The sequence below is a fragment of the Carettochelys insculpta genome, chromosome 9, assembly GCF_033958435.1.
Source record: "Carettochelys insculpta isolate YL-2023 chromosome 9, ASM3395843v1, whole genome shotgun sequence".
Taxonomy (NCBI): Eukaryota; Metazoa; Chordata; order Testudines; family Carettochelyidae; genus Carettochelys; species Carettochelys insculpta.
In genome coordinates this window covers 44,611,924-44,624,214 of record NC_134145.1, presented here as the reverse complement: position 1 = coordinate 44,624,214, position 12,291 = coordinate 44,611,924, and positions in this window count along the sequence as shown.

Here is a 12,291-nt window from a genome sequence, read left to right as displayed (position 1 = left end):
GCTGCTACAGATCCAGACTAACACAGCTACCCCTCTGATACTTGACACCTTTTTGGGGACATTTATAAAACTCTGTAGCTGAAACTGAATTACTGCTGCTCTTCAGCTTTCAAAGGTGCTTTTCTTGCTCTGGAATAACTGAAATGTGACTATGATTCCTTGAAAAGAAATACATGCCTTGGCTTACGCTTAGGGAAAAGAATTGAAATGTGACTATGATTCCTTGAAAAGAAACACATGCCTTGGCTTACGCTTAGGGAAAAGAATTGAGAAGATACGGAAATATTGATAGAAAATACCATATTGCGAACATATAAGCTGTCATTTAAGTACATCATTGTCTTCATGGAGTAACAAACTCACTTGGAAGACAGAGATACCTGGTTATACACACACCTACCCTATAAATGCAGGCAGCCCTGTTTATTTCATAATTGGGCTTGTAATTAAAGACGTATAATTTCATGAACATAGCTATTATATTGCACTTACTTCACTGTGGAAAAACCTAACGTTGGTGTTCTGTATCCAGGTACACACCACCATACCTATATGTTCAACCGTCTTTCGATGGTAGCTTATTTTCATATATAAATAACTTCATATATATCATGTATAACTTTTAACTTCAGAATAATGCCCATTGGAAAAATATAAATCCCAAATATCCATGTACAATGATGGATCTATTAGCTGTGCCCACTTAAAAAAGAGATTGTGATGTCTTTGTAAATAGGTATATATAATTCTGCATCTATTCAATGTGCAGGAGCCAGCAAAAGTCTAATGTTAGGAATGGGATTATAATAAGAGAGGAAATGTCATAATGCCATTATATAAATCCGTGGTACACCCATACCTTGACTACTGTGGGCAGTTCTTGTTCCTCTATCTTAAAGGGCCAGTGTGCCCTAAAGGGACTCCCACCACCAGGCCTCCCTGCCCTGCCCATGCGAGGCTCGCCTACCTCCACAAAGGACAGCATAGCTAGTGTAGGTCTCACACACTTTCTGAGAGACAAGTAGCCATGGTACCAGAGCAGCTCCCAGGCTCGCACTAGACCTTCTCCCAGATGCTTGAGCTGCTGCTTACCCTGATTGCAGCCACCTTCCATCAATTCCACTGGGACAGAGCTGCCACCAGGATTGAGGCACATGCCCTTGGTGCCCCATGGCCCCATCTGTGCCTGCCCCCCACCCCGGGAAACCAGGTGGATCTGGAGGTACACCACCAGCGCTGACTGGTGGGACAACTTGGTCATGGGGCAGTGGGATGACCAGCAGTGGCTCCAGAACTCCCTCATGGGGAAGGAGACATTCCTTGAGGTCTGTGCCTGGCTTGCCCCCACACCCTCTGCAGACAGGAACCCCGAATGTGGCCCACCCTCTCCCTGGAGAAGCAGGTCGCCATCACCCCATGGAAGCTTGCCACCCTGGACAGGTACTGCTCTGTTAGGATCCAGTTTGGTATGGGGAAGTCCACCGTCAGAGCTGTCTCCATGCAGTTAAGGCACTCCCGGCTACAGACCCTGCAAAGGAGGAATGGGGGTAGGTGGTCCCACCCAAGGGGGACCCTTGAGTAGGGTCAAGGTGTGAGGGGTGGAGTTGGGTTGGGGAGGTGGGGGAAAGCCCTTCCCGAGGGGACCGTGCCATCCCACCCTCATACAGACCTGCTGCTGAGGGGGGCGGACCCAGGGGAGGTGGCCAGAGAGCCCGGTGGGCCAGGTGGACAGGAGAGGGCCAGAGACCTCCTCCCCCTGGAGACCAAGAACACCCTTCCTCACGTGTTTGGTTTCCACCCCAAGCAGGTAGTGATGGCCATCCACACCATCCTGCTTGCCCATACCGCAGACCAGGACATGGTCATGGCTGGCTTCACTGTCCTGGGGTTTCCCAACTGCTTTGGAGTGAAAGATGGGACCCACAGCACAGCCCAATACATAAACCAAAAAGGATATTAGTCCGTTGTGCTGCTGGCCCTGATCAACCACCAAGGATGGTTCCTTGACATTCATGTCAGCTGGTCAGGCTAAGCACAGAGGATGGAGATGGGCACCTACATCCCTTGCTAGGAGCTGGCTATCAGGGACATGAACATGCCACTGTGCATTGTGGGGGACATCGCCTACCCCCTCACACACTGGCTCATGAGGCTTTACACTAGCCATGTGGACCCCACCCAGGACCCCTTCAGTACCCGCCTCAACTGGGTGCACAACCAGGTCGACTGTGCCTTCGGCTGTCTGAAGGAACAGTTTAGTGCCTCTTCGCCCACTTGCACATGGAGGAGCACAGTGTTCCCCAAGTTGTGAGGTGTGCTGTGCCCTCTACAACATTGTGAAGGCGAAGGGGGAGGCCTTCTTCCCAGGGCGAAGGGGCCAAGGATCACCATGGCTATGAACAACCGGGTACAGCTCCCAACTGCCAATCCCGCAGGGACAGGGTGTGGATCCGCAAGCCCTATGGGAGAGCTTCTCCCACAGCCCCTAATGACCCTTCCCAGGGCACCCCAGCAGGGCCTTGGGCCTGCAGTCCTGCCCCCTCCCCACCAGGGACCCTCCCTTTGTCCACTCACCCCTTCTCAACCCCTCCCCAATAATGAGGGACACGGGTTGTGAACAAATAAACCTTTACTTTTTAACAGATGAACTTGTGCGAAAACAATTGTGAGAAAAAAACTATTTACAACGTGCAGTGGTGCTGAACTATTTACATTGGGGTTGGGGCTTGGGAAAGGGGGTGGGAGCCTCAGCCTAGGGATAGGGTGGAGGGACCATGACCCTGAGGAGGAGCAGAACCCCGAGCATCACCGGCTGCAAGATCCCCTCCTGTTGCAGATTCAGGGTCCCCAGTCAGGGCTGGGATGGAGCAGGGAGCACGGGGAGGTACAGGCCTGGGAGGGGTTCAACAGGATTGGGCTTGGTGGGGGGAGTGGGAGGAGTCTCGGGAGCAGGGGACCCTGGGGGACAGAGAGAGGTGACCATGGCCATCAGCCAGTGGGCAAAGTCCATGAAGTCCTGGGGGATGCTGGGAGGGGAAAGGACAGAGGGGCCGGGGCAGGGGCAGCATGGGGCAGCAGGTGCAGGTGGCTGAGCCATCTGGTCCCACAAGTTGTCGGTGATGGTGGCCAGGTGGGACATCAGTTTGGCAGAGGCTCCCACCCACCGTGCCCGGTCCTCCTGCAACTGCCACTCCAGCAGGCCTTTCTGCCTCCTGAAGGTGGCTGTGTAGGCTCGCAGGGCATTGTCCTCTGGGCAGCGATGGGCCCTGAGGCTGTGGGCCCACACTGGCGGTGGTGGTGTACTGGCCCTCCCTGGTGCTGCACCTGGAATACCTGTCTCCAGTCTGTGTACAGGGCTGGCTGGCCCTTGTGGCATGGTGGGGATGGCCCAGCCCTGAGATGGTGCAGCTACAAGGAAGAGAGCGGGGAGAGATGGTGAGTCATTCCTGCACCACAGCCCCTAAGGCTCTGCCCTCCAACCCCATGAGCAGTAACCAACACGCCCTGGGCCAAGGGATGGAGATGTCCTGAGGGCATTGGCATGTGTACGCTGCACAGCGGGCCCTGCTGCACAGGGATCCTGCAGTGCCACAGGGACCAGGATGACCGCTGCAACCCCTGCTCCTCCAGTGCTCTGGGCCAGTGGCCCAGGGGGATTCCAGCCTTAGAGGGGTTCCCTGCATAGCTGGTGCATACACCAGGCACAGCCTGGCCCTCCTCACCACCGCCCCAGCACAAGCAACTCATGGCACTGTCCATGGGAGTGGGTGCTGATTGTTGCTGGAGGGCATGCCCACAAGCTGGGAGTCAAGGCCTTCCGTGGTGTGTCTGGGGCTGTGCTGGTGCCCATGTAGCTGGTCCGCTTCCAGCCAGGGCAGGGTGGGTGCCCATCCTCCCACTCTGGGGTGTGCAGTGTGCCAGGTACTTACCAGAAGGTCCCTCAAAGAGATCTGGGGATGCCCTGCTAGACATGTCCTGGCTCGAGGATCCTGAGGCCCTGGCGATCATGAGGGCCCCATCACTGGACTTGGGGTCCGAGGGTGGATCCAGCTCTGGCTGTGGTAGGGTCCCAGGCTGGTCCTCCTCTGGCTCTGGCTCTGGCTCTGGCTCTAGCACTGGCTCAGTTGGCAGTTGGGTGTGCCTCCACAGCCATATCCAGAATGGTTGGGAGGAGAGTTGTGATCATCCCCAAGGAGACTGTGGAGTTCTTTGTAGTAGGGGCAGGTGGAGGGTCCTGCCCCTGACCTCCTCACTGCACCCTGGTACTGGGTATACCCCTGCCACAGCTCCTTCACCTTTGCCTGGACCTGCTCCATTGTCTGGACATGGTGGCCCCATGCCACTAGGACGGTGGCGAGCCAGGTGTAGGCAGGTGCATTCTGGCATTTCACAGTGGGGTCCAGGAGCAGAAATTCCTCTTTCTAGAGGCTCAGGAGGTCCCACAGCTTGGGCTTCACCCAGGAAGAGGCTCTGTATTTTGTGCTCCAGTTGTGGCAGGTGTTCCTTTGACCCCTCTGGTGGCTCCCTTGAGGTCCCTGGGAGATCGTGGGGCTACTGGCTGCCAACAATCACTTTGATACTGCTGCGGTGGGTGGGTGCAAGAGTGTGGGAGTCAGCAGCCTGTGTGCCTGCTGATTCCACACACTCAGCTTCCTGACACAGGGTTTCCAGGGCTCCCTGTGCCTTTCAAAGTGACCGAAGGTAGAGAGGATAGAGCTGTGATTGTAGTGCTTCAGCTGGCCAATGCCATGGAGGACCTCTCCGTCATCAGAAGGACTCCCCAGGCTGTCCACACAGCTTTTTTGTTGACAGAATCTGTCAACAAAAGTGTTCTGCCTCATGGCAGAGAGGCAGAGTGCTGTCAACACAAGTGCTGAGTTTTGTTGACTTACTGTGGACAAAACACATTTTGTGTGTGGAGGCTCCACGAACTTTGTCAACAAAACCCCATTTTTATCGACAACACTCTCTAGTGTAGACTTGGACCACGAGTTTTGGAATAGGTGCCAATAAGGTGCTACAATTTGAAAGTTATGGGTGGCAATTTGATTCTGATGAAATTGTAATCAGTTTTGTGGGGGACGAATATTAGGCATGTGAATGCTTCTGAGGCAGGACCAGTATTAGGAACCAGAAGAGTGGAAAAATTAAAGGGAGAGTGGTGTGGGGCCAGGAGCAAGAGAATTGTGAGGAGGGGGGTAAGTGGGGATGGTTCGTAGGGGATGGGAGAAAGATTGGGGGTTCAGGTGAGGAAGCCTGTATAAAAATGTTAAAGCAGGGAACCACTCAGATGATTTACCCCAGGCCCTGCACTCCCCTAGGGACAGTCCTGCTTCTAGAATATAATTTCTCCTAGGAAGTGTGTTTCTCTTTCATTAATTAGTTTTGGCAGATTCTTGTGATCCTGAGGCCAGTAGAATCGTTTGAAGATGAGATAATCAAGTTTTAACTCTCTGCTAGAGAAAGCCCAGTACAGTGACATTCTCCAAATAAATTCGCAACTTCCATAGTCTATTATACACTATTATGTTATACGTTGACAGACCACTGTAAAATTGGAGATAAACACATTCTCTTAGTATTCTTACATAAAAATTCTCCTTCAAATGTGGAAGTTTCTTTTCAATCCAAGATGATGTAATATTAGGAAAAGTAAATCAGAAAGGAATGCAGATTAACAAGAATGGGTTAGGATCTGCTATACAGGCATCTCCATTTTTTATAGAAATTTGCATTTGCAGATATATCTTATTTATTGCAACAAGCCAGGCTACTACACTAGTGTTATCACTACATTCAATAGAGTGCTACAGCTTTGTGTTTTGTCAAAGACTAGCTGAAATTTGCTCCAGTTAAAATTATTTTACTCATGGTCCCAGTCTGCATCAAAACTAGCCTACAGAGTCTAACAAGCTACAGCTGTGATTTGCAGATCATTTGGGTACACTCTAATCTGATTTCTTGCAAAGATGGTTCTTGATACCTGTTGCTGTTGACCTCACAAAATTCACCAAAGTGATTGGAGATGCTGGCCACTTTCTATAGCTACCTACTTTTGCATTGGTCCAGCAACTCTCATCAGCTTAGAAAGCATTCTGAAATGACCAGCGACCTGCAAAGTGACAAGGCTATTCTGCTGACTCTGATACTTGGAGACCACAGTTCCCTGTAAAGAAAATGGCTATGCAGCTGCACAGGAAGTAATTGAGTCTCACTCGACTAATTTGTGGAGCCGTGCAACGTGTCTCCACTAATAGCTGCCTTGTTCTGGGTCCTTTCCTTACAGTCAAGAGAAAGTGTTAAAAATCATTTGGTGGGCATGAGTGGAGGGAGTCAGTACAGAGATAATGAGGCAGAAAGAGAGGTGACTTGCAGGGCTTATCTACAGTTGCCAGGGTTGGATTTTTTTTTTTTGAAAAAGAAAACTTTTCTCCAGGAAAAAAAAAGAACCCAACAATGTGGAGCATTCACAGTGCATGCATGGAAAGTCGAGATAAGAGGGCTTTCCCCCTCAAAATATTAATTCCAGTTCTGTGGATAACTGTTGTCTCCCCCCCACCCTTTTACGGTTGAAAAGGAACGCATGTGAACAAAGCACAGCTACTGTCAGCTTATGTGAACGTTCTTTTTGCAATGCTGTGGCTGTGAACCATGGCTGTACATGAAAATGCTCCGTTTCATGATGCTGAAGCTGTGCGAACACAATTATTTTACTTTATTTATTTTGACCTTGGAAGGTTGAAAAGAGTATCATCAAAAAAATACGCACTGAAGACAAAGCCTAAGAGTTTACTCTCTCCTGGGCGCCTCCAGCTCCTGCTTCTCAGGCTGCCCCAGATGTTGGGCTGCCTCCACTGTGTGGCCAAAAGGGGCAATGCTCCACTGCCCCCTCCCAGGCAGCCCCACATGCAAGGCTATTTTAACAATAGCTCTGCGTCTCCTTGTCTCCTCAGCCCTCACCCCTCCCTCCCCAGCCACCCCACATACTGGGCTGCTTAGTAATAGCCTGGCATCTCCCTGTCCCTTCAGCCACCTGCCCCACATAAAGGCAGCAGCATCTCCCTGTCACTCTGTTTCATCCTCAGCAGCGGCATATCTTCAGCTGCTTCTGAATGAACTTAGCACCTCCCTGTGCCCTTTCCCCTTCCAGGTAGTTTCTTGTATCAAAATCAAATGTTTAATTTTATGTTTCACAAGTCACAACAAACGGAACTATATATATAGATTTGTGCATATATAAAGACCATAGAATCCAAGGGCTGCAAAGGACCTCAGAAGTCATTGAGTCCAGCCCCTTGCCTAAAGCAGGATCAACCCTAACTAAATCATCCGAGTCATAACTATGTCAAGCTGGGATTTAAAAACCTCTAGGGATGGAGATTCTACCACCTTTCTAGGTAACACATTCCAGAGCTTCACCACCCTCCTGGTGATATAGTTTTCCCTAATATCCAACTTACACCTCCCGCTCTGTAACATAAGACCATTGCTCCTCGTTCTTCCATCTGTCACTACTGAGAACAGCCTCTCTCCATCCTCTTTAGAGTCCTCCTTCAGGAAGTTGAAGGCTGCTGTCAAATCGCTCCTCACTCTTCTCATCTGCAAACTAAATAAGCCCAAATCCCTCAGCCTCTCCTCATAGGTGATGTGCTCCAGCCACTTAATCATTTTCATTGTCCTCCACTGAACAAGATACTAGATAGCTTTTTCATGTGTCAAGCCAAAAGACATAATCTTTACTTTCAAGCATAAAATGTAATAATTATATCATGCATCACTATTAATGATAAAATATTGTTTGCTGTCATGAAAGTGGACAATTTCATTTTATGCCTCAAGTGCACAGATGCACGTAAGATATCCAAGGACTAGTGAAAATATTGTAGTATTAATTTTCTTTTGTGAGTTCATATTAAGCATTTAAAGTTGTGTACACCTTGTTAACTATCTATTGTTTTAGAATTTTTCCTCTTCCATAACATTTAAAATTTTATAGGCACCTCTGCACAGCCTTAGAAGGTACACTGAATAGGGGAATATGCTGTTTACAGTATATCCAGGAAGAACTCATTAATGTAAGAATTGTTGAATTTATGTGTTAGGTAGCCATGATAATAACTGCACCTTTAAGATGACTAAAGTCTTGGGATAGAAAATAAAACAATGTGAGATAACTACAATATGTTTGTGTTGTGTTTTTTAATTGATTCAGAAACACAGACTCAAATTTCCTATATTTGGAGACAACATACCCAGTATTTTCTTGTTTAAAAGTGCTTTCAAAGATATCAAATATGTTGCACCATGAACATAATAAAATGACTAAACAATTTAATGTAGATTAAAAGTCATATGTCCTCTAAAAGAAAACATTCATAGCTAAGAATTGCATGACTATAGAACGAGAAGAATCCAATCAAATTGTGCATATGATGGTCTGAAAACCACAGAAATATTCTGTAATTGTATATATTGGCAGAACTTCAGACTTGAAAATATAATGACTGAGTGTATGTTTTTACTCAAATTGTTTACAGTCTAAAATTATGCTTCTTGAACAAAATCCAAGTTTTTTATTTCTTCCAGAGTTTACTGAGAATGTTTATAGGTCATAGAATTTTCAAATGCTTTATTTTTTTAGAATTCAAGGATCTTTACAGTTGTCTTGTAAAGTTGAGAATACACATTTTCAGAACACAGTTTGGATCACAGAAATATTTCATAATCAAATCTAACACTGAACAACATAAATGTTTCTAGACATGTCAGCATGCTGTGAGAAATATGAGCATTTTACAGTTCTTTTTTGGATTAGTAAAATAATCCGCCAGATTACTCAGTACTGTTTCTTTTAGTCTTTTTATAATGATACCTCTAACAGAGCATATTAAAATATTTAGATTTAAAATGTTTCTGTGATCTGCTTTTACCTCTTGATGCAGTATACCACTGTGATGGAAAATCATAAATTCATCTACTACTTTATTAAACAATGAAGAAAAGAAAGCTGCTAAGTGGACAAAGATGTAGTTGCAGGCAGTATTTCTGATGGAAGAATCTCAGTGGCTGCGTCTACACGTGCACGCTACTTCGAAGTAGCGGCAGTAACTTCGAAATAGCGCCCGTCACGTCTACACGTGTTGGGCGCTATTTCGAAGTTGAAATCGACGTTAGGCGGCGAGACGTCGAAGTCGCTAACCCCATGAGCGGATGGGAATAGCGCCCTACTTCGACGTTCAACATCGAAGTAGGGACGTGTAGACGATCCGCGTCCCGCAACATCGAAATAGCGGGGTCCTCCATGGCGGCCATCAGCTGGGGGGTTGAGAGATACTCTCTCTCCAGCCCTTGTGGGGCTCTGTGGTCACCGTGGGCAGCAGCCCTTAGCCCAGGGCTTCTGGCTGCTGCTGCTGCAGCTGGGGGTCCGTGCTGCATATACAGGGTCTGCAACTAGTTGTTGGCTCTGTGTATCTTGCACTGTTTAATGAAAGTGTGTCTGGGAGGGGCCCTTTAAGGGAGCGACTTGCTGTTGAGTCCGCCCCGTGACCCTGTCTGCAGCTGTGCCTGGCTCCCTTATTTCGATGTGTGCTACTTTGGCGTGTAGACGTTCCCTCGCTGTGCCTATTTCGATGTTGGGCTGAGCAACGTCGAAGTTGAACATCGACGTTGCCAGCCCTGGAGGACGTGTAGACGTTATTCATCGAAATAGCCTATTTCGATGTCGCAACATCGAAATAAGCTATTTCGAAGTTGGGTGCGCGTGTAGACGTAGCCAGTGTGTGCTATTGCTATTGGCTACGTCTACACTAGAACACTACTTTGAAGTAGCATATTTTGAAGGAGCGATGTCAAAATACGCTACTTCAATGCTTAGCGTCGACTCACCCACTGGGGCTGTCTCCGTCGATCTGCAACGCTGAAGTAGCGACATGGTACGTCAAAAGGGGCTGCTCCAGGCGCGGAAACGGAGTGTCTACGTGCACAAGCAGCCCCTTTTGAAATAAAAGGCCAGGAAAGCCCACGGACGGGGTCACAGAGCAGACTAGCCCTTTCAGTGCAACAGCAAGCTGCTCCTTTAAAGGGCCCCTCCCAGACACACTTGCTCTGCACAGCACAAGACCTGTGGAGGTGCCACTAGCTTCGCAGACCCAGTGCCCGCAGATACAGACACCCAGCAGCAGCAGCAGCAGCAGCAGCAGCTGGAAACCCTGCAAGCCATCACCTGCGGAGCAGGCGCCCTGCTAGACACTGCACAGGCAGCCGCCCAGCAGCTCCTGGCACGGGAGCCCTCCTGGGGGCAGAAGGAGATGCTCCAGACTATGGGGCTGTCCTGTCCCCCCCACCCCCCGCAAACGAGGTGCTCTGCCAGCTCTGGAGCTGCCCTACCAGCTCTAAGTGGTGGGAGCACCTGGTCATGGGGGAGTGGGACAATGACTAGTGGCTGTGCAATTTCTGCAGGTGGCGGCAGATCTTTATGCAGCTCTGCCAGTGGCTGACCCCTGCCCTGAGGCACTGGGACACATGGATGCAGCACGCCCTTACTGTCAAGAAGAGGGTTGCAATTGTTGTCTGGAAGCTGGCCACTCCAGACAGTTACCACTCTGTGGGCCACCAATTTGGTGTGGGCAAGGCCACAGTTGTGGCCATTGTGATGGAGGTAAGGAGGCCTGAGCTGCGTCTACACGTGCACGCTACTTCAAAGTAGTGGCACCAACTTCGACGTTAGGCGGCGAGACGTCGAAGTCGCTAACCTCATGAGGAGATAGGAATAGCGCCCTACTTCGACGTTCAACGTCGAAGTAGGGACCGTGTAGACGATCCGCGTCCCGCAACGTCGAAATTGCTGGGTCCTCCATGGCGGCCATCAGCTGGAGGGTTGAGAGATGCTCTCTCTCCAGCCCCTGCGGGGCTCTATGGTCACCGTGGGCAGCAGCCCTTACCCCAGGGCTTCTGGCTGCTTCTGCGGCAGCTGGGGATCTATGCTGCAGGCACAGGGTCTGCAACCAGTTCTCAGCTCTGTGTATCTTGTGTTGTTTAGTGCAACTGTGTCTGGGAGGGGCCCTTTAAGGGAGCGGCTGGCTGTTGAGTCCGCCCTGTAACCCTGTCTGCAGCTGTGCCTGGCATCCCTATTTCGATGTGTGCTACTTTGACGTGTAGACGTTCCCTCGCTGCGCCTATTTCGATGTTGGGCTGAGCAACGTCGAAGTTGAACATCGACGTTGCCGGCCCTGGAGGACGTGTAGACGTTATTCATCGAAATAGACTATTTCGATGTCGCAACATCGAAATAAGCTATTTCGATGTTGGCTGCACGTGTAGACATAGCCCTGGGCATGCACCCACTGTGGGGGTGGGAGGCTGGGGAGGGAGGCTGGGGTGAGGGGGCCCGGGGAAGGGGGGCTGGAGATGGAGGCCTGGGGAGGGTGCACCCTGAGTACCCTCACAGGTGCAATATCCCCTCCCTGCAGGTAGTGCACGTGCTCAACGCCCTGCTGCTCCAGAGGGACGTCTGAGTCGGGGACCTGGATGTGGCCGTTGCAGGCTTCACTGCAATGGGGTTCCTGAACTGCTTCGGGGCCCTCAATGGGACCCACATCCCTATGCGTGCCCCAGACCACAGTGGAGACAATATGTAAACTGGAAGGGCTACCACTCGGTGGTCCTGCAGGCGATGGTGGACAGCTGGGGCCAGTTCCAGGAGATGTATGTGGGAGGGCCTGGCAGCACCCATGACACCCATGTGTTCCAGACTGGGGGATGCTACCATGCCCCTCTGCCTGGTGGAGATGCAGTCTACCCACTCCAGCCCTGGCTCATGCACCCCTACACGGGCCACCTCAATGCCAGCCAGGAGCACTACAATGCCCACCTTAACTATGCCTGGGCAGGTGGTTGAGCAGACCTTTGGGTGCCTAAAGGGCCGGTGGTGATGCTTCCTTGCCCGTCTGGACATGGGCCTTCTGAACATCCCCTGGCTTGTGGGTGCCTGCTGCATGCACCACAATCTAGTGGAAAGCAAGGGGGAAACCTTCATTCAGGGGTGGGCAGCTGAGGCCGGCACAGGCTACCCCCAGCCAGCTTCCGCCCCAAGCCACCAGGCCCACCAGGAGGGGGTCCGGGTCTGTGAGTCCCTGCGGCAATACTTTGATCAGGGGTCCGGTGAGTGCCACCTCAGCCACCTCTGGTGGGCCCCCTACGCACTGCCCCCCCCACCTGCACACTGCCCCCCCCACCCAGGATCACACGTGACACAGGGGTTTGGGAACAATAAAACTGTGAATATGTTAACTA